Source organism: Tachyglossus aculeatus, chromosome 12, assembly GCF_015852505.1.
Source record: "Tachyglossus aculeatus isolate mTacAcu1 chromosome 12, mTacAcu1.pri, whole genome shotgun sequence".
NCBI lineage: Eukaryota > Metazoa > Chordata > Mammalia > Monotremata > Tachyglossidae > Tachyglossus > Tachyglossus aculeatus.
In genome coordinates, this window is record NC_052077.1 from 37,018,079 (window position 1) to 37,043,903 (window position 25,825).

Below are 25,825 nucleotides of genomic sequence, written 5' to 3' on the forward strand. Positions count from 1 at the left end.
ATTTACATACAATTTAATCCCTTGTTTATTTATTCATCTTTCCATACTCTTGAATTTTGAATTGTAGCTTTGTTCTTCCCTCTGCTTGCATAATTTATAAATAATTTGTATTTTTGCCTAGCTTCCCAATTTAATTGTAAACTCCTTGAGGACAAGGACTGCGCCTCTATTTGTATTGTACTCACCAATTGCTCACCACGATGTTCAGCACACAATAGGTGCTCAGTAAATACTACTGTGTGATTGATCAATCAATCGGTGGTATTTATTGAGCGCTTACTGTGTGCAGAGTACTGTGCTAACTGCTTGAAAGAATACAACACAGTCAATCGATTGATTTGGACAGATTAGTAAGATGCTTTGTCACTGTTGCCAGGCAGGGGAGAAGGCAGAGTGAAGAAAGGTGAGGATGAATTTCTCATGGACAAGGTCTGCCTGGTATCTGGGTTTTCACCAGCAGCACTCCACAGTTTATGCACCGGAGTGAAGGAAGAGTACAGAGAAGCAACATGGTATAGTGGAAAGAGCACGGGCCTGGGAATCAGAAGGTCACGGGTTCTAATCCTGGCTCCATCACCTATCTGCTCTGTGACCTTGGACAAGTCACTTAACTTCACTGTGCCTAAATCACCTCATCTGTAAAATGGAGACTGAGACTGTAAGCCCCATGTGGGACAGGGATTGTGTCCAACCCGATTTGCTGGTATCCACTTAGTACAGTGCCTGGAACACAGTAGTGTTTAACAAATACCACAATTATTACCGTCATGATTACTGTGGAAGTGATTCAGGGCTGTGGGTTGGTGGTACGAGATTGACAGAGGGACAGGGGAGTACGGGAGTTGAGTTTAGAGGAGAAGGCGGTGGAGGAGGTGTGGATTTGTGTGTCAAGAAAAGGTAGGTTGGGTAACGAGATCAAATGCGGCAAGATGGCTTTTGAAAATTGTCTTAAGTCTGAGAATGTGACGTAAGTGCAGGAAGGCTGGTAGGGAAGACTACACCCCAAAAATAAACATATTGTTCCATATCCTTGCCCCAGTCATTCCATTTTTTTTTTACTGGTAATTGTTAAGCACTTACTATGTGCCAGGCACTGTACTAAGCATTAGGGTTCATACAAGATAAGCAGGTTGGACACAGTCCCTGTCCCATGAGGTGCTCAAAGTCTTAATTCCCATTTTACAAATGAGGTAACTGAGACACTGAGAAGTTAAATGACTTACCCAAGGTCACACAGCAGACAAGTGGCAGCACCGGGATTAGAACCCAGGAGCCATTGACTAGCTCCATGCTCTTTCCACTGGGCCACTCTGCTTCTTTCCTTAGAGACCCTGATCAGGGCTGGCTGGCCAGGGGGAGACAGGCTCTTAAGGCATCAATACGGCAGGTTTCATCTTAGCTGGAACTGCTTCAGCCCCGTTGGAAATGTTTGGAAGTTACTGTATTTCATATTTCATTCATTCAATCATATTTATTGAGCGCTTACTGTGTGCAGAGCACTGTACTAAGCGCTTGGGAAGTGCAAGTTGGCAACATATAGAGACGGTCCCTACCCAACCGCGGGCTCACAGTTTAGAATATTGCATTTTTGCAAATGGCTCTTTGAAAAAAGCCAAAGAAAACGTACTTGTCTATAGAAGTGGTCATGGAAAATACCCTTGATTTATTCACTCATTGTTTGGCTTCAATTGAGACATTCTGGGATGGATGCATTTCAAAATTTCAACAGTGTCATTAGAGAACAATTCAGGATCTCTCCTCTCCCCAAACACTTGTGGGCCAGAGAGCAGGGAATTGGGGGTAGGGAGGCGGGAGGTTAGGGGGAGGGGAGGCTTGACTAGCCGCCCCTCCTTTTGAACAGCATGGGTGGTGCGTCAGAGGAGCTTGGCACTGTTCCCAGAAAGCAAGGCTCCTGCGCAGCACAATATCCACCTTCCCCGCACCAGTGCCGATTGGCTAATGCTGCTCAATGTTGATCCCTTCTGGAGGAAATTCCCCTGGGAGTCATATCCCTCTCTTAGCTCGGCAGTGAGGATGGCCCACAGAACAAGGGGGATTTTGCCCATTCCCACGAGGAAACAAATATTCCCATTCCATAGTTAGCCCTTCTCTCTGCCTAATCATCCATGCAACGTCAAGAAGTAAGTCCTCTAGACCCAAAACACGTGAAAAACGAATACGATCTGAAAACAATAGGTTGTGGGTTGTTGTTTTTTTTACAAAGTCCTGTAAAAGGTTTGCTTTCCTGGCAAACAGCAGTGAACGTACAAAGTTTTCTTCATTAGGGGTTGGCTCTTTAAACCATCAGTGGCATTCTACGAGGACATCAAACATATGCACGCCAGATGCAGAGAGCACCGAGGACCTGACTCGAGTTAACAATAATCTGAGGACAGCGGGTGTGAAACTGAACTGTGGCGACACCTCATCAGACCGCATGGCTAATTGATTTCAAAATTAGACTTGGTATTTCTGAACAATAATCTTAAAAGGCAGCAATAAAATCCATCAGAATCCTTTGAGCTGGTTAAGCTTTCATCCAAATGGCTTATTACAAAGAGCTGGCACACCTGAACTTTGGCATAGACAAATAAATCCCAAACCAGTAAATGGAAACCACATTTGGCACAAGAAGTTGGTTAGGAGAAGTTTGTAGTCATAAGGAAACAAGATTTTCTTTTCTTTTTTTTGCCTTGGTGGCAGGAAATAATTAATTGAATGGGTTTTACCCTGACACCTGTGATTTATGTAATAAAAAGATGCTTAATCGCAGTTAAAGGGCCTTTGGAGGGAGAAGCCCACAGTCTCTGGAAGCCCTGGAGTTTGCCAAGCACTGCGGAGGTTAGAGAAGCTCCTTTAAAGTGATAACTTAATCACTTCTGCGGGTCTCGTCCCCCTCTTTGAACTCTGAATGTCTGTTTTGGGCCAACGAGTCCAAAAGGATTTCGATCTGACTTTTCTCCTGCGACAATAAATTAGAGTCAACTATCTGAGAAATGCCTGGAATCTTATCTTGACTACAGAACGGAGCAAACGGAGTTGTCGGTCCCAAGTTAATGGGTGGGCGTAAATTCTGTGAGGGTCTTATCTGGACCACCGCAGGTCTGTTTTCTTCGAGGGTGGTGTGTTCCAGGATGCCAAGGGAACGTAAGAGCAGGTAAGGTGGAGTCATACTGGTCTAAGCATCCGGGGAAGATACAAGGTTGCCAGGTTGGACACAGTCTCTGTTCCACGTGTTAATCCCCATTTGAAAGATGAGGTAACTGAGTCCTAGAGAATTGAAGTCACTTGCCCAGCAGACAAGTGGCAGAGCCAGGATTAGAACTCAGGTCCTTCAGGTCCCAGGCCCGGGTCCAGGGAAGCAGCGTGGCTCAGTGGAAAGAGCCTGGGCTTTGGAGTCAGAGGTCATCGGTTCAAATCCTGCTTTCGCCACTTGTCAGCTGTGTGACTTTGGGCAAGTCACTTCACTTCTCTGTGCCTCAGTTCCCTCATCTGTAAAATGGGCATGAAGACTGTGAGCCCCATGTGGGACAACCTGATCATCTTGTAAACTCCCGAGTGCTTAGAACAGTGCTTTGCACATAGTAGGTGCTTAATAAATGCCATTATTATTATTATTATTATTATAAGGTGATTGTAGCTGTGCTCCAGAACCCAGCTGAACATCACAACAGCAAACTGCAGGATAAAGAGGGGAAGAATAGATTAAGGAACATCGCTGGCACAACAGAAGGAAAATGGCCTAGTGGAAAGAGTGCAGAGCTGGGAATCAGAAGATCTGGGTTGTAATGCCGGCTCTGCCAAATGTTTGCTGCATGACCTTGAGGAAGTCACTTCACTTCTCCATACCTCAATCCTCTAGGCTGTAAGCTCATTCTCTAGATTTTAAGGTCATCTTCTAGACTGTAAACTCATTGTGTGCAGGGAATGTGTCTGTTATATTGTACTCTCCCAAGTGCATAATGTAGTGCTCTGCACACAGTAAGTGCTCAATAAATATGGTTGTCTGACTGACTTCCCCTGTGCTTCCTCTTATTTAGCCTGGGAGCCCCGTGTCGGACAGAGACTGTGTCCAACTGGATTACCTCTATTGGTGAATTGTACTTTTCAAGCACTTAGTACAGTGCTCTGCACACAGTAAGCACTCAATAAATACAACTGAATGTATGAATCCACCCCATTGCTTAGAACAGTGTTCTACGTATAGTAAGCACTTAAATTAAAAAAAACAAAACAGCATTGTCCTGATTCTCCTGACTCTTTTCAGATTCAACTCCTGGGGGGAACCAGATGTTCTTCCTGTATCTCTGCTCCTTCCTTTCTCTCTTGTCTCCTCGCCAACCCCCTTCTCCCCACCCCCAACCCGGAAAATCCATCTGTTTGATTTTAAAGTTATTGACCTAAAACTGGATGTTGCCAGAACATTTCTGCCAAAGCACCCACTCCAAACCTTTGATCATTAAGGCAAGATCTAGACTAGTAAATTTTCCAGGAGATTCGGGGCAATGGCTTGAATTATGCAGATATTTCATGGAAAAGTGTTTAGTTTTGTGGGGTTTTTTTGTCTTTCCCCCCAAAGTATTTGGAAGACAGAGGCTTAGGTGTATCATCTGGTCGGAGTTAATGATAATTTGCCAACATAGATATGGCTTTTTGTCAAATGACTTCATGCCAACAATGGTTCTTATTCCACGAGGGATGCCACCAAGCCAACCCAAAGGATGGGGAAAAGACAGGGAGAAATAGAAATCTGCTATTTTAAGGGGAGCTAAGAGTTTTAGACTAAGAGTGGGTTCAACATAAATTGAGTATTTGATGATCTTGCATTTATAATAGAAATAATTTCATAACTGTTGGAGTTGTAGAATAGATTGTAGGCTAGGTTGTAAGTTCCTTGAGGGTAGGAACCGTGTCTACTAACTCTTTTCTTGTACTCTCCCAAGCAGTTTGTACAGTTATCCGCCCAGAGGCCTTGCTCAATGATGATGATGATGGCATTTGTTAAGCATTTACTATGTGCAAAGCACTGTTCTAAGTGCTGGGGGGATACAAGGTGATCAGGTTGTCCCATGTAGGGCTCACAGTCTTAATCCCCATTTTACAGATGAGGTAACAGGCACAGAGAAGTTAAGTGGCTTGCCCGAGGTCACACAGCTAAGCGGTGAAGCTAGGATTCAAACCTATGACCTCTGGCTCCCAAGCCCGTGCTCTTTCCACTGAGCCACGCTGCTTCTCCTCAATAAGAACTGTTAATGAATTGAGCCTTAGGATGCTAGAGAATGAGAACGATTTCTGTGTTCACTGTGGGCCGGGAATGCGCCTGTTGTATTGTACTTTCCAGAGCCATTAGTACATGTTCTGCACTCATTAAGTGTCCAATAAATACCATTAATTGATTGAGTTATAACCTATGTTAAATTTATTCTTCCTCCTGCTCCCACTATATTAGTAAATCATTTCTATCAATCTCCCCATTATATTGTAAGCTTTGGGAGGGCAGGGATCATGTCTACTAACTCTATTGTACTCTCCCAGACAGTACAGTGCTTTGGTCTCAATAGCTGCTTAATAAATAGCATCAACTGATTGATTGATTGGAGACCAAAAGTGTGATTTCTCTAGAAATCTGTTTCTGTATATCTGTTAAAGCAGAATATTGAGAGATAAATTTAAGAAAGTTATGGACATCAGCTTGCTACATTAACTTAGAAGTGTATTCTGGAGGTATTTTGTAGTTGCAAATCGTTGAATGAAAATATATATCTGCTGAGTCATTTATTAACCCCTGATGATTTGAAAAGTGCTGCATTAGACATTGGGGGAAAAACTCAGAGAAGATTTCTAGACCATGAGCCCATTGTTGGGTAGGGACTGTCTCTATATGTTTCCGACTTGTACTTCCCAAGCACTTAGTACAGTGCTCTGCACACAGTAAGCACTCAATAAATACGATTGAGTGAATGAATGAATATCAAATATAGACCCTGTCCTTGGGAAGTTCATAAACTAATGAGGGAGGGAAGATATGTAAAAGAATGGAACAGTGTGTAAAATGGAAACAGCTGATAGGATGGAAGCAGCATTCAAAGACCATTCAATTCCTCCAAGCCTGTTTCAATCAGTCAATCAATCACTGGCATTTATTGAGTGCTTATGGTTTTCAGAATGCCTCACTGTGGGCTTTGAAGAGTACCAAAGAGTTGATAAACATGATCCCTGCCCTCAAGGAGCTTACAAATGATTTCAATATTGCACAAAAGTATTTCTCAACATCTTCTCTGTCTCCAGGCAGGAATTTCCAGAGATTGGAAGTGCAAGTGGAAGGTTCACCTGTTCCCTCATTATTTTTTTTACCATTTTCACCAGTACTTACTGAATGCCTACTGTGTCCTGAGCAAAGCTCTGTAATGATAGTAATTGTGATATCTGTTAAAGGCTTACTGTGTATCAAGCACTGTACTAAATGACAGGGTAGATATAGGATATTCAAGTCTCACAGCCTGAATTGGGGGAAGAACAGGTATTGAATCCCCATTTTGCAGCTGAGGTAACTGAGGCACAGATAATAATAATAATGATGACAGTTGATAAGCACTTACTACATGTCAACCACTGTTTAAGCGCTGGGATAAATAAGCTAATCGGGATGGACGCTGCCCCGTCCCAAGAGGGACTCACAGTCTTAATTCTCATTTTGTAGATGAGGTAATTGAGGCACAGAGAAGATAAGTGGTTTGCCCAGGTTAAAAACGGGCTTAGAACACATTTGCCTCTGACTCCCAGCCTGTGCACTAGGCCATGCTGCTTCTCATTATTAATCCAGATGCAAATGAATTAGGCCCTACTCTGCTTGTGCCACCTTCCTGTGACTCTTTAGGATAATAATAATGATGATATTTGTTAAGCGCTTACTATGTGCCAAGAACTGGGGTAGATACAAGATAATCAGGTTGTCCCACGTGGGGCTCACAGTCTTAATCCCCATTGTACAGATGAGGTAACAGGCACAGAGAAGTTAAGTGACTTGCCCAAAGTCACACAGCCGATAAGTGGCGGAGCAGGAAGTAGAACCCATGACCTCTGACTCCCAAGCCCGGGCTCTTTCCACTAAACCACGCTGCTTCTCTGATGCAGAAGAATCATTTGGGTTATGTAATCACTATTGCTCCTTTTGAACTTTCCCAGTTCAAAATATTATTTTTTTCCTTTTGTGACTTCTTCCTCATTTCATGCCACCCCACGCTTGCCGAATCCACAGATGCGCCGAAATAACAAAGCACGCAAGGCAGCTTTAGCTAAATCTCACTCCAGATTCAGGGCCAGCTGGTCTTCTGACCTGTTTTCGATTAGAACTCAGGTTTCCGAAGACCACCATAGGCGCGAGAGGGCCATGGGAGGCCGTGAATGTTCTCATTCACAGCGTAACAGGAACACCTGTGCCAAATTAATTTATGCTTCTCTGCTGTGACAACTCCCAGTAGAATTTCTTACCTGAGAAGGGGTGTTCTAGTGACTAGACGGCTGTTTAACGCCCGCTCGCAAGATCAGTCTCCCTCACTATATCACCCCATTCCTTTCTGTCGTCCCTTATTTTAACATTAGCAGTAATACTTGTTGTTCAGGAGTGAATCTGTTCTTTCTAGACTCCATGAAGTGGTTAGGACTTCCTGTATTGATTGGAAACAAGAAGCAGCAAATCCTGAGCCTGGTAGCTTGGCTCAGTGCGAAGAGAACGGGGTGGGAGAAAAAGTATTTACTGAGTGCAGAGTACTGTATTGGAAAACTTGGGAAAATTCAGTATAATAGAGTTGATAGACACATCCCCACAGGGATTTTTCTCTCAGCTCTGTCTCTGGGCTGCTGGGTGACCTTAGGTGAGTCACTTAATCTCTCTGGGCCTCAGTTTCCTCATCTGCAAAATGGGAGTGAAACCTGCTCTCCCTTCCTCTTAGATTGTGAGTCCCAGCAGAACAGGGACCATTGTCCAATCTTCATTCATTAATTCATTCCATCTTATTTACAAGCACTTTGTGTGCAGAACACTGTACTAAGAGCTTGGGAGAGTATGCTATAACAATAAACAGACACAGCCCTGCCAAAATAACCAATTGTCAGCTGTGTGACTTTGGGCAAGTCACTTCACTTCTCTGTGCCTCAGTTCCTCATCTGTAAAATGGGGATTAAGACTGTGAGCCCCCCGTGGGACAACCTGATCACCTTGTAACCTCCCCAGTACTTAGAACAGTGCTTGGCACATAGTAAATGCTTAATAAATACCATCATCATCAAAATGAGCTTACAGTCTACAGGAGAAGACAGACAAATAAATACAGTACAGATATGTGCATAAAGTGGGGCTGGCACACAGAGGGGGCACAGAGGGGGCTGTATCCTCCCGTCCCCCCTTCTCTGGGCACACACCCCCCACACCCCCCAACATCAAAGGGATCACAGGGAGGCAAGCCGGCAGCATGGCTCAGTGGAAAGAGCACAGGCTTTGGAGTCAGAGGTCATGGGTTCAAATCTCAGCTCCGCCAATTGTCAGCTGTGTGACTTCAGGCAAGTCACTTAACTTCTCTGTACCTCAGTTACCTCATCTGTAAAATGGGGATTAAAACTGTGAGCCCCCCATGGGACAATCTGATCACCTTGTAACCTCCCCAGCACTTAGAACAGTGCTTTGCACATAGTAAGTGCTTAATAAATGCCATTATTATTATTATGCAAAAAAGGGCATTAGGGTGACACAGAAGGGAGTGGGAAAAGAGGAAAAAAGGGGCTTAGTCGAGGAAGACCTCTTGGAATCTGATTAACTTGTATTTAACCCAGTGTTTAGCACAAAGTTCTTAGTAAATACTAGTATTATTAGTTTTACTGAGGATAGAAATGAGGCACGGTGAGAAAACCTAAATGATTTGAGCCAGTCTGAAATAGCTTTCTGACTCACAGTTTTACTTTCAAACCTCTGGGATCTGTGCATCCCCCCAAAACATTAACTAGTATTCTTTGCCAAGGATCAGAATGTAGCCATCTTGTTTTCTGTCACTGCTCTCATTTCCAGGCTCTTACCCTGTTCCTACTGCCTGTGTTGACATGATTAATAATTTCTTGCTTTGATGGAAAGAAGTATCTTCCCAAATAAACTCTTCAAAGTGTGGTTAGGGCACAGAAACTATCACAGCCTTCTTTTATTCTCTTTCCTTTACTTGCTTACATATTCTAGCCATCTGTCCTTCCTCTTACAACCATGTTGGGAATTTTTGAGATAAAATGAAATATTCGATTAATACGTAGTGGGGCAGGGCCGACGTCCCAATTCGAGCAGGAATCGTGGTGTGTGTCAGTTAACGCCTGAGAAAGATGCCATTTATTATTGCTGATTTTGGAACCCCATGAGTCACTAAGTGCCAGATTGAAAATGTTCTGTTCAATCTAAAATCTGAAAACTGGCCCTTGGGACTGTATGAGAAAAAAGATGTTCGAACTAGGACGAGATTTGCGATACTGCTCTACTCTCTCTCTCATTGCTTTCTCTCTTCCCTCATTCACTGGTTTAGTGCTTATTCTTCTGGCTCCTCCTCCTCCTCACTCAGTTTGGGTGGCCTCTGGATCCCTCTACTTTTCCCTCCATTAACAGCTCATTCAGGAAGCTCATTTAATCACATGGTCTAGCTACCACTGAATGCAATTAACCTCCAGTTCTCTGATCCTCTCTCTTTCCCTCCCTCTCCCTTCCTTGCTTTCTCTCTTCCTCTCTCTCCTTTCTCTCCTTGATCCAGTCTAGCCTCTCACTGTTACTCTTTTATCCTAAATCTGTCCTACTCTCCCAAGCACTTTAATATAATGCTCTGCACAAAGTGTTCAATAAATACTATTGATTGATTACAAGAGTCTTCCAAATGAATTGTTAAATTATTACTTACAGTTCATAGAGAAGCGGCATGGCGTAGTGTGTAGAGCATGGGCCTGGGAGTGAGAAGGTCATGGGTTCTAATCCTGGCTCCCCCACATTTCTGCTTGTGACCTTGGGCAAGTCACTTCACTTCTCTGGGCCTCAGTTACCTCAGCTGTAAAATGAGGACCAAGACTGTGAGCCCCACTTAAGACAGGGACTGTGTCCAATCCCATTTGCTTACCTGAGAGCTTAGTACAGTGCCTGACACATAGTAAGTTCTTAACACCATTATGATTAAAGTGCCTTTTAGGTGCAGCGCACCACACTTCATGCTTGGGAATGTGCCAAGAGCAAAGTTAGAGACAGTCCCTTTTTACAAGGACCTTATAACTTAGTAGGGAGAAAGGGGGTACAAAGTCAAGTAGTAATAATACTTATTAAACATCCAATGTTAGCTCCTGTGGTCAGGGAATGTGTCTATTGTTATATTGTACTCTCTGAAGTGTTTAGTACTCTGCTGTGCACATAGTAAGCACCCAATAAATACCACTGATGATGAACAAAGACCACTGATTAAGCCCCCCTTTTCCTCAGCTCCCTCTCCCCTCATCACCCCGACTCTCTCTCTTTGCTCTATCCCCCCTCCCTACCCCGCAGCACTTGTGCATTTATGTACAGATTGATAATTTTATTTATTTATATTAATGCCTGTTTACTTGCTCTGATATGTATAGATCTATAATTCTATTTATTAATATTGATGCTATTGATGCCTGTTTACTCATTTTGATGTCTCTCTCCCCCCTTCTAGATGTAAACCCATTGTGGGCAGGGATTGTCTCCCTTTATTGCTGAATTGTACTTTCCAAGTGCTTACTACAGTGCTCTGCACACAGTAAGTGCTCAATATATACACGATTGAATGAATGAATGAATTGCAATGCACCGAGCTAAGCATTTAAGACATACAAATCTAAGAAGTGACAGTAAACTCTAATGGGGGAGACAGATATGAAAAGATTTACAAGTTATCATTGAGAATCCCATCATCACCAGAGATTCGGGGTAGGGAAGACTGCTTGCTTATTTGGTATTATTAATAATAATGATAACAATAATAACATTTAAACACTTACGTGCCAAATGTGTCAAGAGACTTGCCCAGGGTCACACGGTTGGCAAGTGGCAGTGCCAGGATTAAAACCTGGAGCCTGTGATTTCCAGGACCTTGTTCTTTCTCTGTAGACCACACTCCTCCTTGTCTCATTCATCAATCATCAGCCCCTCTCTTCATTCCCCAAATCCAAAACTTTGGGATTACTTCCCTATTTCGTGGTGCCTCTGTCCACGCTCCATAGACCTTGCTGCCAAGTAATAAAGATGAAAAAATCCCTGCAGATGAAACCAGTGTTCTGACTCAGCTTTACTTCCCAACTTTGACCCAATTATACCCGAAGGCCTTTCAAAAAGCATGAGGTCTGAACATGAATATCTGATTGCGTCTTTTTGGAAAACCCACAGGAAGTTCTTATACACTTCAATCAGCTTCATGAAAATTGCCTTTAAGGCCAAAATTGTTGTTTGTTTTTCTGAAGGTTCTTCCCATGTCTGGTACTTTTCTGGACCCCTGTCAGCTCACCAGCATTGTCACAGTGCTCACAGAAACTCAGCCCCACTGGGCAGGGCATAATAGTAGCTGTGCTTCTTCTTAAGAGCTGTGTAGTAAGCTCTAGGCTCACTGTGTGCATAAGCACTATGTAGTAAGCGCAGAAAAATGTGTCTACCAACTCTCTTGCACTGTACTCTCCCAAGTGCTTAGTGCAGTGCTCTGCACATAGTAAGCACTCAATAAATATCTTTGATGATGACGGGATAGAGAAGCTGTGTGGCCTAGTGGTAAGAGTACTGGCCTGGCACTCAGAGGATCTGAGTTCTAATTCTGCCTCTGCTGTGTGAAAGTGGGCAAGGCACTTAACTTCCCTGGACCTCAGTTACCACATGTGTAAAATGGGGATTTAATACTTATTCTCCATCCTATTTAGATTGTGAACCCTGTGTCGGACAGGGATTGTGTCTGACCTGTTTATCTTGTATCTAAATCAGCGGTTACAACAGTGCTTCAAACGATCAAGCCAATATATTGAGTGCTTACTATGTGTAGGGCAGTATACTGAGCACTTGAGAGAGTACAGTACAACAGAGTTAGCAGACACATTCCCTACCTATGATGAACTGAGAGTCTAAAGTGGGAGACAAACATTAATATGAAAAAGTAAATCATTTATAATATATAATTTAAAGATGAGTACATAAGTACTGCGGGATTTTGGGGTGAGGTGAATATCAAATGTCCAGAGGTCAGAGACTGGAGTATGTTGATTATGTTCTTGATATATAGTAAGTGCTTAACAAATGCCTTTATTGTTATTATTTTAAAAATCAGGTCAGGTGGAGTGAGAGGGAGAAGATTGATTTAATCCCCATTTCACAATTGACAGAACTGACACAGGAAAGTGAAATGACTTGCCCTAGGTCACACAGCAGACAAATGCCGCAGCAAGATTTAGAACCCAGGTCCTCTGACTCCCAGAATCCTGATTTTTCCTCTAGGCCATACTGCTTCCCAGCAGAAAAGAATGGACTACAGCAAAACATATCTGAACAGTTTTTGTTGTGAACAGGACCACGCAGAAGCAAGCCAAAGGAGAGAATAAACAAAATACAAGGGATAACAATAATAATAATGGTATTTGTTAAGCACCCACTATGGGCCAAGCACTGTTCTAAGTGCTGGGAAAGATACAACAATAATAATAATAATGATGGCATTTATTAAGCGCTTACTATGTGCAAAGCACTGTTCTAAGCGCTAGGGAGGTACAAGGTGATCAGGTTGTCCCACATGGGACTCGCAGTCTTAATCCCCATTTTGCAGAGGAGGTAACTGAGGCACAGAGAAGTTAAGTGACTTGCCCAAAGTCACACAGCTGACAAGTGATAGAGTCGGGATTAGAATCCACAACCTCTGACTCCCAAGCTCGTGCTCTTTCCACTAAGCCACGCTGCTTCTCTAATAATAACTGTGGTATTTTCTTAAGCACTTACTATGTGCCAGGCACTGTTCTAAGTACTGGGGTCGAGACAAGCTAATCAGGTCAGACACACTCCCTGTCCCACAGAGGGCTCACGCTCTTAATCCCCATTTTACAGAGGAGGTAACTGAGGTCAAGAGAAGTGAAATGATTTGCCCAAAGTCACACGGCAGACAAATGGAGGAGCTGGGATTCATTCAATCATATTTATTGAGCACTTACTTTGTGCAAAGCACTGTACTAAGTGCTTTGTACTAAGAATCCAGGTCCTTCTGACTCCCAGGCATGTTCTCTACTTATTAGGCCATGCTGCTTCTCAAAAGTAGCAGGGTCAGTGTCAAGCAAGGGGGCATAACTGTGCCCTGCTGGGTGGTCACTGCAATGGTCAATCAATACGATTGATTGATTGATTGGTCAGACCAATCTGGCATTGCAGCAATCAATTGTACTTATTGAGCACTTACTGTGTGCAGAGCACTGTATTAAGCACTTGGAAGAGTGCAATAGAAGAATATAATGGACACATTCCCTGTCCACAACAAGCTAACCATCTAGAAGGGGAACAATTGGAAGAGAGACTGTTCTTCTAAAGCAAAGCCTTCCCAAAATTGGGATATCAAATGGCAGGCTGGAAAACAGACACAGGCAGGAGAATGGGACAAACCCATTAACTTAGCAAGGGTCTCTTCTTCAGGGCAGCTATATTTAGTACAGCTTAGTGCCCACAGTAGGGGCTCAATAAATACTCAAAGTCTTCCTAAGCAGGCTATTTTTTGATGGTACTAGTGCTTACAATGCACCAGGCACTGTTCTAATTGCTGTGGTAGAGAGAAGGTAATCACGTTGGACACAGTCTCCGCCCCACAGTCCTTAATCCTCATTTTACAGATGAGGTAACTGAGGCCCGGAGAAGTTAAGGGATTTGCCCAAGGTAGCACAGCAGACAAGTGGCAGAGTTGGATTAGAACCCAGGTTCTTTTGGCTCCCAGGCCCATGGTCTATCCACTAGGATAGGACTTCAACTATAGGGATAGAATAGGATTACAACGTTTGATGTCATTTATCCTAACAGCTATTCCACGTTTCTAAGGCAATATAAATTCAGGCACATAAATCCCTGTTCCTTACAGAAACACTAAAGGATAGCACATCTCCTCTTTAAAGGCTTTATTTGTGGGTTTGTAGTTGTTTCACATACCTTTTCTGGTCTCCACTGGCTCTCCTTTCCTCTCTTCTCATGACTATGGATTAAGAAAGTGACTGTTAAAAATTATGTATTCTTTTTAAAGGAAAGAGAAAAGAAAATATATTCCCACCCTGGAGAAATTCTGCCTGCAGCAAGCTCCATTAAAGGGGGCTTCCTTAGCTCTGGAGCCTGCCGGAGAGACGGGCCTTTGATATTTTGGAGCCACACAGGTGTGCTAGAGGCCGTGCTAATGAGCCACACATGCTTCCATTTATATTCTGATTTAAAGACTTATCTGAGGCCAGGGCAACCACAGCAATTGGGGAAAAAAAAAAAAAAAGATGTTCTTTTAGAACTGAAGCATTCTAAGACTAGGGACTAAAATCACAGCTTGTTTGGACTCATTATCCCATTAAGTTCACCCAGAGAAAAATGACCTAATAAAGGAATTTTCGATTTTCCCTTGGAAAATCTTATTTTATTATGGTATTTGTTAAGCACTTACTATATGCCAGACACTATATTAAGATCTAAGGTAGATACAAGATAATCGGGTTGGACACAGTCCCTTTCCAACATAGGGCTCACAATCTTGGTCCCCATTTTAGTGATAAGGAAGCTGAGGCACAGAGAAGTTAAATAAATGATTTACTCAAGGTCACACGGCAGACAAACGGAGGAGCATTAAAGAGATTAAAAGGCAAGTTCTCTGACTACAAAACTAAACCTACAAGACTATGAGGCAGAGGAGGCTGGAAAATAAGTTTTTGATCCTCCTTGCAAAAAAAATTAACTATTGTTATGTCAGAGGCTAATTCTTTCTTCTCTACCTCATATCAATCACCTTGAGAAGACAATTATGAGAGGAGGCAATGTGTAATTTATTTTAGTGTCTGTTTCCCCTACTGAGGGCAGGGATCAAAACTACTAACTCTGTTGTAGTCTCAGACAAGACTACAACAAAGAGTACTACTACTACTAATAATAATAATAATGGCATTTATTAAGTGCAAAGCTCTGTTCTAAGTGCTGGGGAGGTTACAAGGTGACTAGGTTGTCCCACAGAGGGCTCACAGTCTTAATCCCCATTTTACAGATGAGGTAACTGAGGCACAGAGAAATTGTGACTTGTCAAAAGTCACACAGCTGACAACTGGTGGAGCTGGAATTTGAACCCATGACCTCTGACTCCTAAACCCATGCTCTTTCCACTGAGCCATGCTGCTCTCAATAAATTCTGACAATTGACTGATGGGTGGAAACTGTCACAGAATCTCATTGTTCTCCATTGTGAGGAAGAATGGAGCCAAAACCTACCTGGACATCTACTGAAGCACTTTATTAACAGACAGAGAGTTGAATAAAGTGACTGCCTTGGGTGAGGTGTGGAGGGGAGGTTTATTTAAATAAACAATGGGATGGGGTGGGATTAAGGCGAAGCTAAAGTGGCTGTATGATCTTGGATGAGTCATTTAGCCCCTTCTAGATTGTGAGCCCGCTGTTGGGTAGGGACCGTCTCTATATGTTGCCAACTTGTACTTCCCAAGCGCTTAGTACAGTGCTCTGCACACAGTAAGTGCTCAATAAATACGATTGAATGAATGAATGATTTTAGCAGCATCGTTTAACAACCCAAACTATACATTTCACTCCTCTGATGCTAACCTTCTCACTGAACCTTCGTCTTGTCTATCTCACTGGCAACCTCTCGCCCACGTCCTGTCTGAGCCCTGGAGTGCCCTCCCTCTTCATATCCAACAGACAATTACTCTCCCCTCCTCATAGCTTTATTGAAGGTATAGCCAAGATCTGCCCTTTCCTCTCCATCTAAACCACCACCCTGCTGGTTCGATCTCTCATCCTATCCCGACTGGATTACTGCATTATCCTCCTCTCTGATCTCCCATCCTCCTGTCTCTTCCCACTTCAATCTATACTTCACGCTGCTGCCCAGATCATCTTTGTGCAGAAACGCTCTGGGCATGTTACTCCCCTCCTCAAAAATCTCCAGTGGCTAACAGTCAACCTACGCATCAGGCAAAAACTCTTCACTCTCGGCTTCAAGGCTGTCCATCACCTCACCCCCTCCTAATCAATCAATCAATCAATCGTATTTATTGAGCGCTTACTATGTGCAGAGCACTGTACTAAGCGCTTGGGAAGTACAAATTGGCATCACATAGAGACAGTCCCTACCCAACAGTGGGCTCACAGTCTAAAAGGGGGAGACAGAGAACAGAACCAAACATACCAACAAAATAGAATAAGTAGGATAGAAATGTACAAGTAAAATAAATAAATAAACAGAGTAATAAATATGTACCTCCTACCTCACCTCCTTTCTTTCCTTCTACAGCCCAGCCTGCACCCTCTGCTTCTCTGCCACTAACCTCCTCACCGTGCCTCGTTCTCACCTGTCCCACCGTCGACCCCTGACCCACGTCCTCCCCATGGCCTGGAATGTCCTCCCTCCGCACATCCGCCAAGCTAGCTCTCTTCCTCCCTTCAAAGCCCTACTGAGAGCCCACTTCCTCCAGGAGGCCTTCCCAGACTGAGCCCCCCCTTCCTCTCCCCTTCCCCATCCCCCCCACCCTACCTCCTTCCCCTCCCCACCGCACCTAAATGTATGTTTGTACAGATCTATTACTCTATTTTACTTGTACATATTTACTATTCTATTTATTTTATTAAAATATTTTGTTATTGTTGTCTGTCTCCCCCTTCTAGACTGTGAGCCCGTTGTTGGGTAGGGACCATCTCTATATGTTGCCAACATGTACTTCCCAAGTGCTTAGTACAGTGCTCAGCACACAGTAAGCACTCAATAAATACAATTGAATGAATGAATGAAGGGTCATCTCCTCCGAGGCCTTCCCTGACTAAGCCCTCCTTTCCTCATCCCCACTCCCTTCTGCATCCCCCTGACTTGCTCGTTATATTCATCCCCTATCCCATCCATACAGCACTTATGTACATATCTGGAATGTATTTATTTATTTATATTAATATCTGTTTCCCCCTCTAGACTGCAGGCTCACTGTGGGCAGGGATTATGTTTGTTATACTGTGATATTGTACTCTCCCCAGCGTTTAGTAGAGTGCTCTGCACACAGTAAGCACTCAATAACTACAATTGAATGCCTGATTGCCTGACATCTCTGCAAATCATCTTCCTCATCTGTAAAATGGGAATGGAATATCAGTTCTCCCTCCCTTCTAGACTGAGAGTCCTATGTGGGAAAAGTGATTCAAATACATAGTAAGTATTTAAGAATGTAAGCTCCTTGTGGACAGGGAACATGCATACCAACTCATATATATATATATATATATATATTACATTGTATGCATGTAATATGTACATATATATATATATCTTAAGTGATTAGTTCAGTGCTCTGCATAGAGTAAGTGCTCCATAAATATGATTGATACCTTTGTTGTTAATATTAATAGTTTTAATTACATAGTCAATCATCTGTTTGCGTCATGTATTGTGTATATCCACCTGGTTCAGATGGTGAACTCACTGTGGGCAGGATGTGTCTGTTGTTATATTGTACTCTCCCAAGCGCTTAAAACAGTGCTTTGCACACAGTAAGTGCTCAATAAATATGATTGAATGAATGAATGAGCTCCCCAAGGGACAGGGACCATGTCTAATTTCCATCTGGGTATTCTTGTTTAGTGCTTAGTACAGTGAACTAACACAGTAAGCGCTTAATACATACTACTACAGTTTCTTTTCCTCCTCCTGTTCCCACTATCTGTAAATAATGTTTTATTGTTTCTCCCACTAAGCTCCTTCAGGGCAGGAATTTTATGTTCTGTTTCAGCTGTACTCACCACAGTCCTTCATGGAGTACCTTGCCCTTATTAGTTGCTCAATAAATACCACTGGTTATGTGATGAGTTCCAGTGGACCATCTTTCCTGAGAGTGATTCTCCACACCCAATTGACAGGTCTTACCTCCGCTGACTTGAGGCGGTAGCAAGGGAGGTGGTTTGGGCTGTGGTAAATTCAGCTTCTAGTTAATTAGATAGCCTATATCAATCAATCATATTTCTTGGGCAACCTGGGCATGATCAGGAATCAATCAGTCGGTGTTATTTATTGAAAGTCTGCCATTCACTGCACTAAGTAAATGGGGAGATCACAGTAGAGTTAGAAGACATGATCCCTACCCTCAGAGAGTTTACAATCCAGTGAGGGAGAGAGGCACTGAAATAATTTACAGATAGGAAAAAGAAGTGACTATCGATCAATTAATCCATGGCATTTATTGAATGCTCACTGTGTGCAGAGCACTGCGCTAAGTGCTTGGGAGGGTACAACAGAATTGGCAGATGTGTTCCCTGCCCACAATGAATTTACAGTCTAAAGGGTGAGACAGTGTTAAAATAAATGATGGGGGATAGATACAAGGAATGAGGTTGTCCCACGTGAGGCTCACAGTCTTAATCTCCCTTTTACAGATGAGGTAAATGAGGGCCAGAGAAGTGAAGCGACTTGTCCAAGGCCACACAGCAGATAACTAGTGGAGCCGGAATTAAAACTCAGGTCCTTCTGGCTCCCAAGCCTATGTTCTATCCACTACACTTCTCACTTTTGTATCAACTGCACATTTGTATTCTCACATCCTTTCAGAGGTATTCATACCTATAGGTATATATATATATATATATATATATATATATACATATATATGTATTTATCTATATCGACTGGGACATGGACTGGGTCCAACCTGATTAGCTTCTATCTACCCCAGTGCTTCTTACAGTACCTAGCATATAGTAAGTACTTAACAAGTACCATAAAAAGAAAAGTGGTAACTGGGGAGATTTCCCTCCTACTGATCATTATTAGCCTAACTTTAACAACGGGTGGGTGAGTGTCTTAATCATCAGAGAACCCAAGTCCTCTGACTCCCAAGCCAAGCTCTTTTCACTAGGCCATACTGCTTTTCCATGAATACGAGGATAAGCCAGGGTTTGAGATAGACATCGTAGGAAAGAACACCATGCAAAATAAAAGAAAAGGACAGTGTTAAATAGAACAAGAATAACAAGGGCATTGTGAGAATTTCAGAGATCTCAATTTATCCAACAGTAATTCTGTGAGGGAGGCTTTTACAAGCAAAACACTCACTTTTGTCTTTGATATGTCCAGCTACAGGAATGCAAGGATCATTTTCTGTACTGAAAACCGGTCCAAAGTGACTTCAGTGTTGGGATTTTTTTTTTCCCGTCAGGCTTTCTGCATATTTAAAGGGAGTCTTTTATTTTTTCAGAGTGTGTTACCGATGAGAAATGCTTTGGACACTTTCTGAGACCAAAATGCATAGCATTTATTAAGTGCCCAAACATATGAGATGATTGGTTAAACTCTAATATATTTCCTAGTAATTTTTATAATGAGAGTTTAAAAAATAAAGGTACTAAAGGTTTTAAAGCACCAGTTAAGCAAGCCTTTCTGTGTCGCATGAGTTAGTAAAATGGAAGAGGTTTGAAAAAAAAAAAATCTGAGGTAATTAGTCATCTCATTTCCACTTCCTCTTTCATTGCCGTTTTTTAAACATTGAAACCCAATTCAAAACTCCAGCAGACTGTAATTTTTAAAATGGGAATATCCTTAAAGGCTCTTAATCATGAAATAGAAAAAATGATGCACAAAGACATTCTGAAACTAAAAAAAATAAAAAAATAAAACTAAGTTTCTGAGAGAGTTTGTTCACAAGCTTAGGAAACGATGGAATCAAGCATTCCATCGTGCCTAACCTTTATGCTACTGACCACTCTGAAAATCTACATGGTTCTATTCCATCCTTCTTTCTCTCCTAATTGGACAATATTCCAGTCACATTGGAGACATTTGGATCAGTACCAGCAAGTTTAAATTAATACTGTTAATGAGCAAAGTGAAGAAACTTGTTGACAAATAGAGCCCCAGAATTTCTGGAAGACTTTTGAGGATTTTTCTTGTGGTATTTGTTAAGTGCTTACTATGTGCCAGGCACTGTACTAAGCACTGGAGTAGTTAGGTTAGACACAGTCCCTGTCCCACATGAGGCTCACAGTCTTGATCCCCATTTTACAGATGAAGTGACTTGTCTAAGGTCACAAGGCAGACAAATAATAATAATAATAATAATAATGGCATTTGTTAAGCGCTTACTATGTGCAAAGCACTGTTCTAAGTGCTGCGGGGGATACAAGGTGATCAGGTTGTCCCATGTGGGGCTCACAGTCTTAATCCCCATTTTACAGATGAGGGAACTGAGGCTCAGACAAGTTAAGTGACTTGCCCAAGGTCACACAGCAGACATGTGGCGGAGCCGGGATTCAAACCCATAACCTCTGATGATGATGATGATGGCATTTATTAAGCGCTTACTATGTGCCAAGCACTGTTCTAAGTGCTGGGAAGGTTACAAGGTGATCAGGTTGTCCCATGTGGGGCTCACAGTCTTAATCCCCATTTTACAGATGAGGTAACTGAGGCCCAGAGAAGTGAAGCGACTTGACCAAAGTCACACAGCTGACAATTGGCGGAGCGGCATTTGAACTCATGACCTCTGACTCCAAAGCCCAGGCTCTTTCCACCGAGCCACGCTGCTTCTCTATGGCAGAGCCAGGATTAGAAACAAGATCTTTTGTTTTATTCGTTAGGCCACGCTGCTTCTCTTGTGTGAGTGTCTGGCAAGATCAATCAATCAACCAATGCTATTTATTCAGCACTTATTATTGTAAGCTCATCTGTAGACTGTAAGCTCGTCCTGGACAGGGAAGGTGTCTACCAAGTCTGTCGTACTCTCCCAAGCTCTGAGTACAGTGCTCTGCACACAGTAAGTGCCCAATAAATATCACTGTTTGGTTGAGATCTCTAAGGAAGTAAATCCATGAAGGCATTTACCTCAGCTTCCAGACAGTAAGCCAGTCTGCTGGCACAGGGATTTTTTGTTTCAAAAGAATTTTTTTAGTGGAAAATGAATCGGGGAGCAAGATACTGCACAGGGAAAGCTGGGATGCCAGGCTCACATTAACATGGGCTGAGAGCCCGGCTGTTCCTTTGGAGTTTCTTAGCTCTGGACCCATCTCATCACCCTTGTCCATGAAAAACTGATGCGAGCATGTCTGTCTGACTGACAAGAAAAATTTCAGAAGTTTCTGGTCCCTAATCCTGTCCAGCGCTTAGAACTGCACCTGGCACATAGTAAGTGCTTAATAAATTTGCTTAATAAATCCAATTTGCTTGTATCCACTGCAGCACTTAGTACAGTGTCTGGCACATAATAATCATAATAACAATAATGGTATTTATTAAGTGCTTACTATGTGCAAAGCATTGTTCTAAGCGCTGGGGAGGTTACAAGGTGATCAGGTGGTCCCACGTGGGGCTCACAGTCTTAATCCCCATTTTACAGATGAGGTAACTGAGGCACAGAGAAGTTAAGTGACTTGCTCAAAGTCACACAGCTGACAAGTGGCAGAGCTGGGATTTGAACCCATGACCTCTGACTCCAAAGCCCATGCTCTTTCCACTGAGCCACGCATGCTGCAACATAGGTAAGTGCTTACCAAATATAATAACAATAATAACTATTATTATTATTACTTGAGGCACATCAGAGGAGTCCTCTGAGACCGAACATGCTGCCAGCAAGAGAAGGAAGGAAAAGTCATTTTTTTTAATGGTATTTGTTAAGTGCCAGGCACTGCTCCAAGCAATGGGGTAGATTTGCTTGTATCCACCCCAGTGCTTTGTACAGTGCCTGGCACAAAGTAAGCACTTAATGAATACCACAATTATTATTATTATACAAGGTAATCAGGTTGGATACAGTCTAGGTTTGGCGTGGGGCTCACAGTCTTCATTAACGTGTTACAGATGAGGTAACTGAGGGCCAGAGAAGTGAAGTGACTTGCACAAGGTCACACAGCAGACAAGTGGCAGAGCCGGGACTAGAACCCAGGTCCTTCTGACTGCCAAGCCCATGTTCTAACCTCTAGACCATGCTCCTTCTCTACTAGGCAACGCTGTTTCTCAATACACTGTGGCAGCAGCTGTGAATCACAAGGACCCCTGCGCCATCCAGGACGCATGCCTGAATGAGAAGCAGCGTGGCTTACTGGAAATCAGTCAACAGATGACTTACTATGTGCAGAACACTGTACTAAGCACCTGGGAGAGTACAATAGAGCAGAGTTGTTTGACACATTTCTGGCCCACAAGGAGCTTACAGTCTAGAGGGAGACCTCGAGCCTGAGTGTTGAAGGATCTGGATTCTAATGCCTGTTGGATGACGCTGGGGAAGGCACTTGTTCTCAGTTTCCTCACCTGTAAAATAGGGATTCAATACTTCTTCTCCCTCCTCATTAGACTCTGAATTCTGTAGGGGGCAGGGACTGTGTCTGATGATTAAGCACTTACTATATGCAAAGTACTGTTCTAACTGCTGGGGAGGTTACAAGGTGATCAGGTTGTCCCACGGTGGGGCTCACAGTCCTAATCCCCATTTTACAGATGAGGTAACTGAGGCACAGAGAAGTTAAGTGGCTTGCCCAAAGTCACACAGCTGACAATTGCCAGAGCCGGGATTTGAACCCATGACCTCTGACTCCAAAGCCCGGGCTCTTATCACTGAGCCACGCTGCTTCTCTGATCTACTGTACTCTCCCAAAAGCTCATTGCAGTTCTCTATACACTTCCTTCATTCATTCATTCAATTGTATTTATTGAGCACTTACTGTGTGCAGAGCACTGTACTAAGCGTTTGGGAAGTACAAGTTGACAACATAAAGAGATGGGACCTACCCAACAGTGGGCTCACAGTCTAGAAGGGGGAGACAGACAGCAAAACAAAACATATTAACAAAATAAAATAAAAGGAATATGTACAAATAAAATAGAGTAATAAATATGTACAAAGATATATACATTTATACAGGTACTGTGGGGAGGATGACATCAAGGTTGCGGGCTTGTGAAATGGGAAGGATGGTAGTGCCGTAAACAGTGATGGGAAAGTCAGGGAGAGGGCAGGGTTTGGGAGGGAAGACAAGGAGTTCAGTCTTGGACATGTTGAGTTTTAGGTGGCGGGTAGACATCCAGATGAAGATGTCCTGAAGGCAGGAGGAGATGCGAGCCTGGAGGGAGGGGGAGAGAGCAGGGGCATTGTTCTAAGCACTGGGGAGGTGATTACAAGGTGATCAGGTTGTCCCAAGGGGGGCTCACAGTCTTAATTTCCATTTTACAGATGAGGCAACTGAGGCACAGAGAAGTTAAGGGAGTTGCCCAAAGTCACACAGCTGATAATTAGCAGAGCCCAGATTTAATAGTGCAGAGCACTGCAGTAAGCACTTGGGAGAGTACAATATAACATAATTGGTGGACATATACCCTGCCCATAAGGAGACAGACAAAACAAATTACATACATGTACAGAGGTGCTGAGGGTTGAGGTTGGGGTGAATAAAGAGTACAGATCTATGATTATTATTAACTTTCATGTGCTCCTGGGTTCCCTTAGATTACTACATGGTACTAGACTGTGAGCCCGCTGTTGGGTAGGGACCGTCTCTATATGTTGCCAACTTGTACTTCCCAAGTGCTTAGTACAGTGCTCTGCACACAGTAAGTGCTCAATAAATATGATTGAATGAATGAATTAAGGGAAGCAGTGTGGCTTAGTGGAAAGAACATGCAGCGTGGCTCAGTGGAAAGAGCCTGGGCTTGGGAGTCAGAGGTCATGGGTTCAAATCCCGGCTCTGCCAACTGTCCGCTGTGTGACTTTGGGCAAGTCACTTAACTTCTCTGTGCCTCAGTTCCCTCATCTTTACAATGGGGAGTAAGACTGTGAGCCCCCCATGGGTCAACCTGATCACCTTGTAACTGCTCCAGCACTTAGAACAGTGCTTTGCACATGGTAAGCGCCTACTAAATGCCATAATTATTATTATTATTATTATAAACATGGGTCTCAGAGTCAGAGGATGTAGATACTAATCTCAGCTCTGCCACTTGCCTGCTGTGTGACCTTGGGCAAGTCACTTAAATGACCTTTGCCTCTGTCTCCTCCTTGGTAAAATGGGGATTAAATCCCTCTCCCTCTGACTTAGACTGTGAGCCCCATCTGGGACAGGGACTGTGTCCAACCTGATTAACGTTGTTTCTACTCTGGCGCTCAGAAAAGTGCTTGACCCATAGTAAGCACTTAACAAATACCGTCATTATGATTCCAATTTATACCCCACGTTCATCGTTTCAACCCAGAGGACCCAGGCCCCTTTGTCTTTGGAAATATACTTTTATTTTTTGATGTTCTATTGCCATTACAGAAAGGTCGTACCATGCACTAAGAAAATAGAAAATAGATGTTCACAGCAACATCTGAATATACAAGTTTGAATATGCAATACACAAGCATATACAGTGACTAGAAAGTAGACAAATACAGCACAAGTAAATGATGTGCTGACTAATGTCACTCATGTTAAACATATTAGTTTCAGATTTGACTTAAATGATCCAGTTACCACTTTATCTCTTTTGTTGTCCAAATCAATGTACTCCATCTCTTCCCTTTACAGCCCCATTTTTTTTCTACTTTGTTTATCATCTCAAATGGAGCCACAGATCCAATTAAGCAATCCCGATGCCAGAATCTACGCTCCTGGAGCACTACATCATGCAGCCCATCAAGGTAAGTGAATTAAAAAAGCATCGAATAAGTATCTGGCGAATGTCACAACCCATCCTTCCATAATAAACTCTGTTCTTCTGCTCATTCATTTGTCAGTCATTGTAACTAAGGATGATTATTTGCTGTATTTACGTGACACCAGCAATTTGCAAAGTCTGTTGGCCAGAAAATCAGGTTAGAATGACAGAGTGAGAAATTAAGCAGAAGTCTGATGTAATTAGCTGCAACAATCAGTGCTCTAATTTCTGATTTATTGTTTCCTGTTTTCCTGCTGGGCTCTACTCCATGCATACTGTATGTGCTTCATATAGGTCAAACAATTGCCTTATCAGTTCTGGCAAAGCAAGAGGTCAGAGTTAACAATATTTATTTAAACATGCAGGATGCTTCCCACTGCAATTAGGAAATAACTATTACTAATATGTCCTGGGCACTGTTTCCTCATTTATACAACAGAAAAGAAGCGGGGAATTCAGGCAGTTTGGGGGCATATACTCAGGGCTCTCTTTCTTCTCTTCTTCCTCTCCCTCTCTTTATCTTTCTCTCCCTCCAGCTTTTCTGACTCTGCTTTTCATTCAGTCCAATTTACTGAGTGCTTACTTTGTGCAGAGCACTGTGCTAAGTGCTTGGCAGAGTGCAAAATAACAATAAACAAAGTTCCCTGCCCACAACAATCTTACTGTTCCTCTCTCTCCTCTTTTCTCCCTCTTCTCTCTCTCCCTTTCTTTCTCTATCTTTCCTTCTCTCTGTTTCTCTCCCATTTTGTGTGTGTGTGTGTGTCTGTTTGTGAGTGTGTTCACACATCCTTAAAGATTGATTTTTTTTCCCTTGGATAATTCTTCTTATGGTTAAAGTAACCATGATTCTATAATGAACAAACTGAATTATAACTGTCGTAATGAAATTAACCCTAATGGGTTGTGGGATTTTTTTCCCAAAGCTTCGA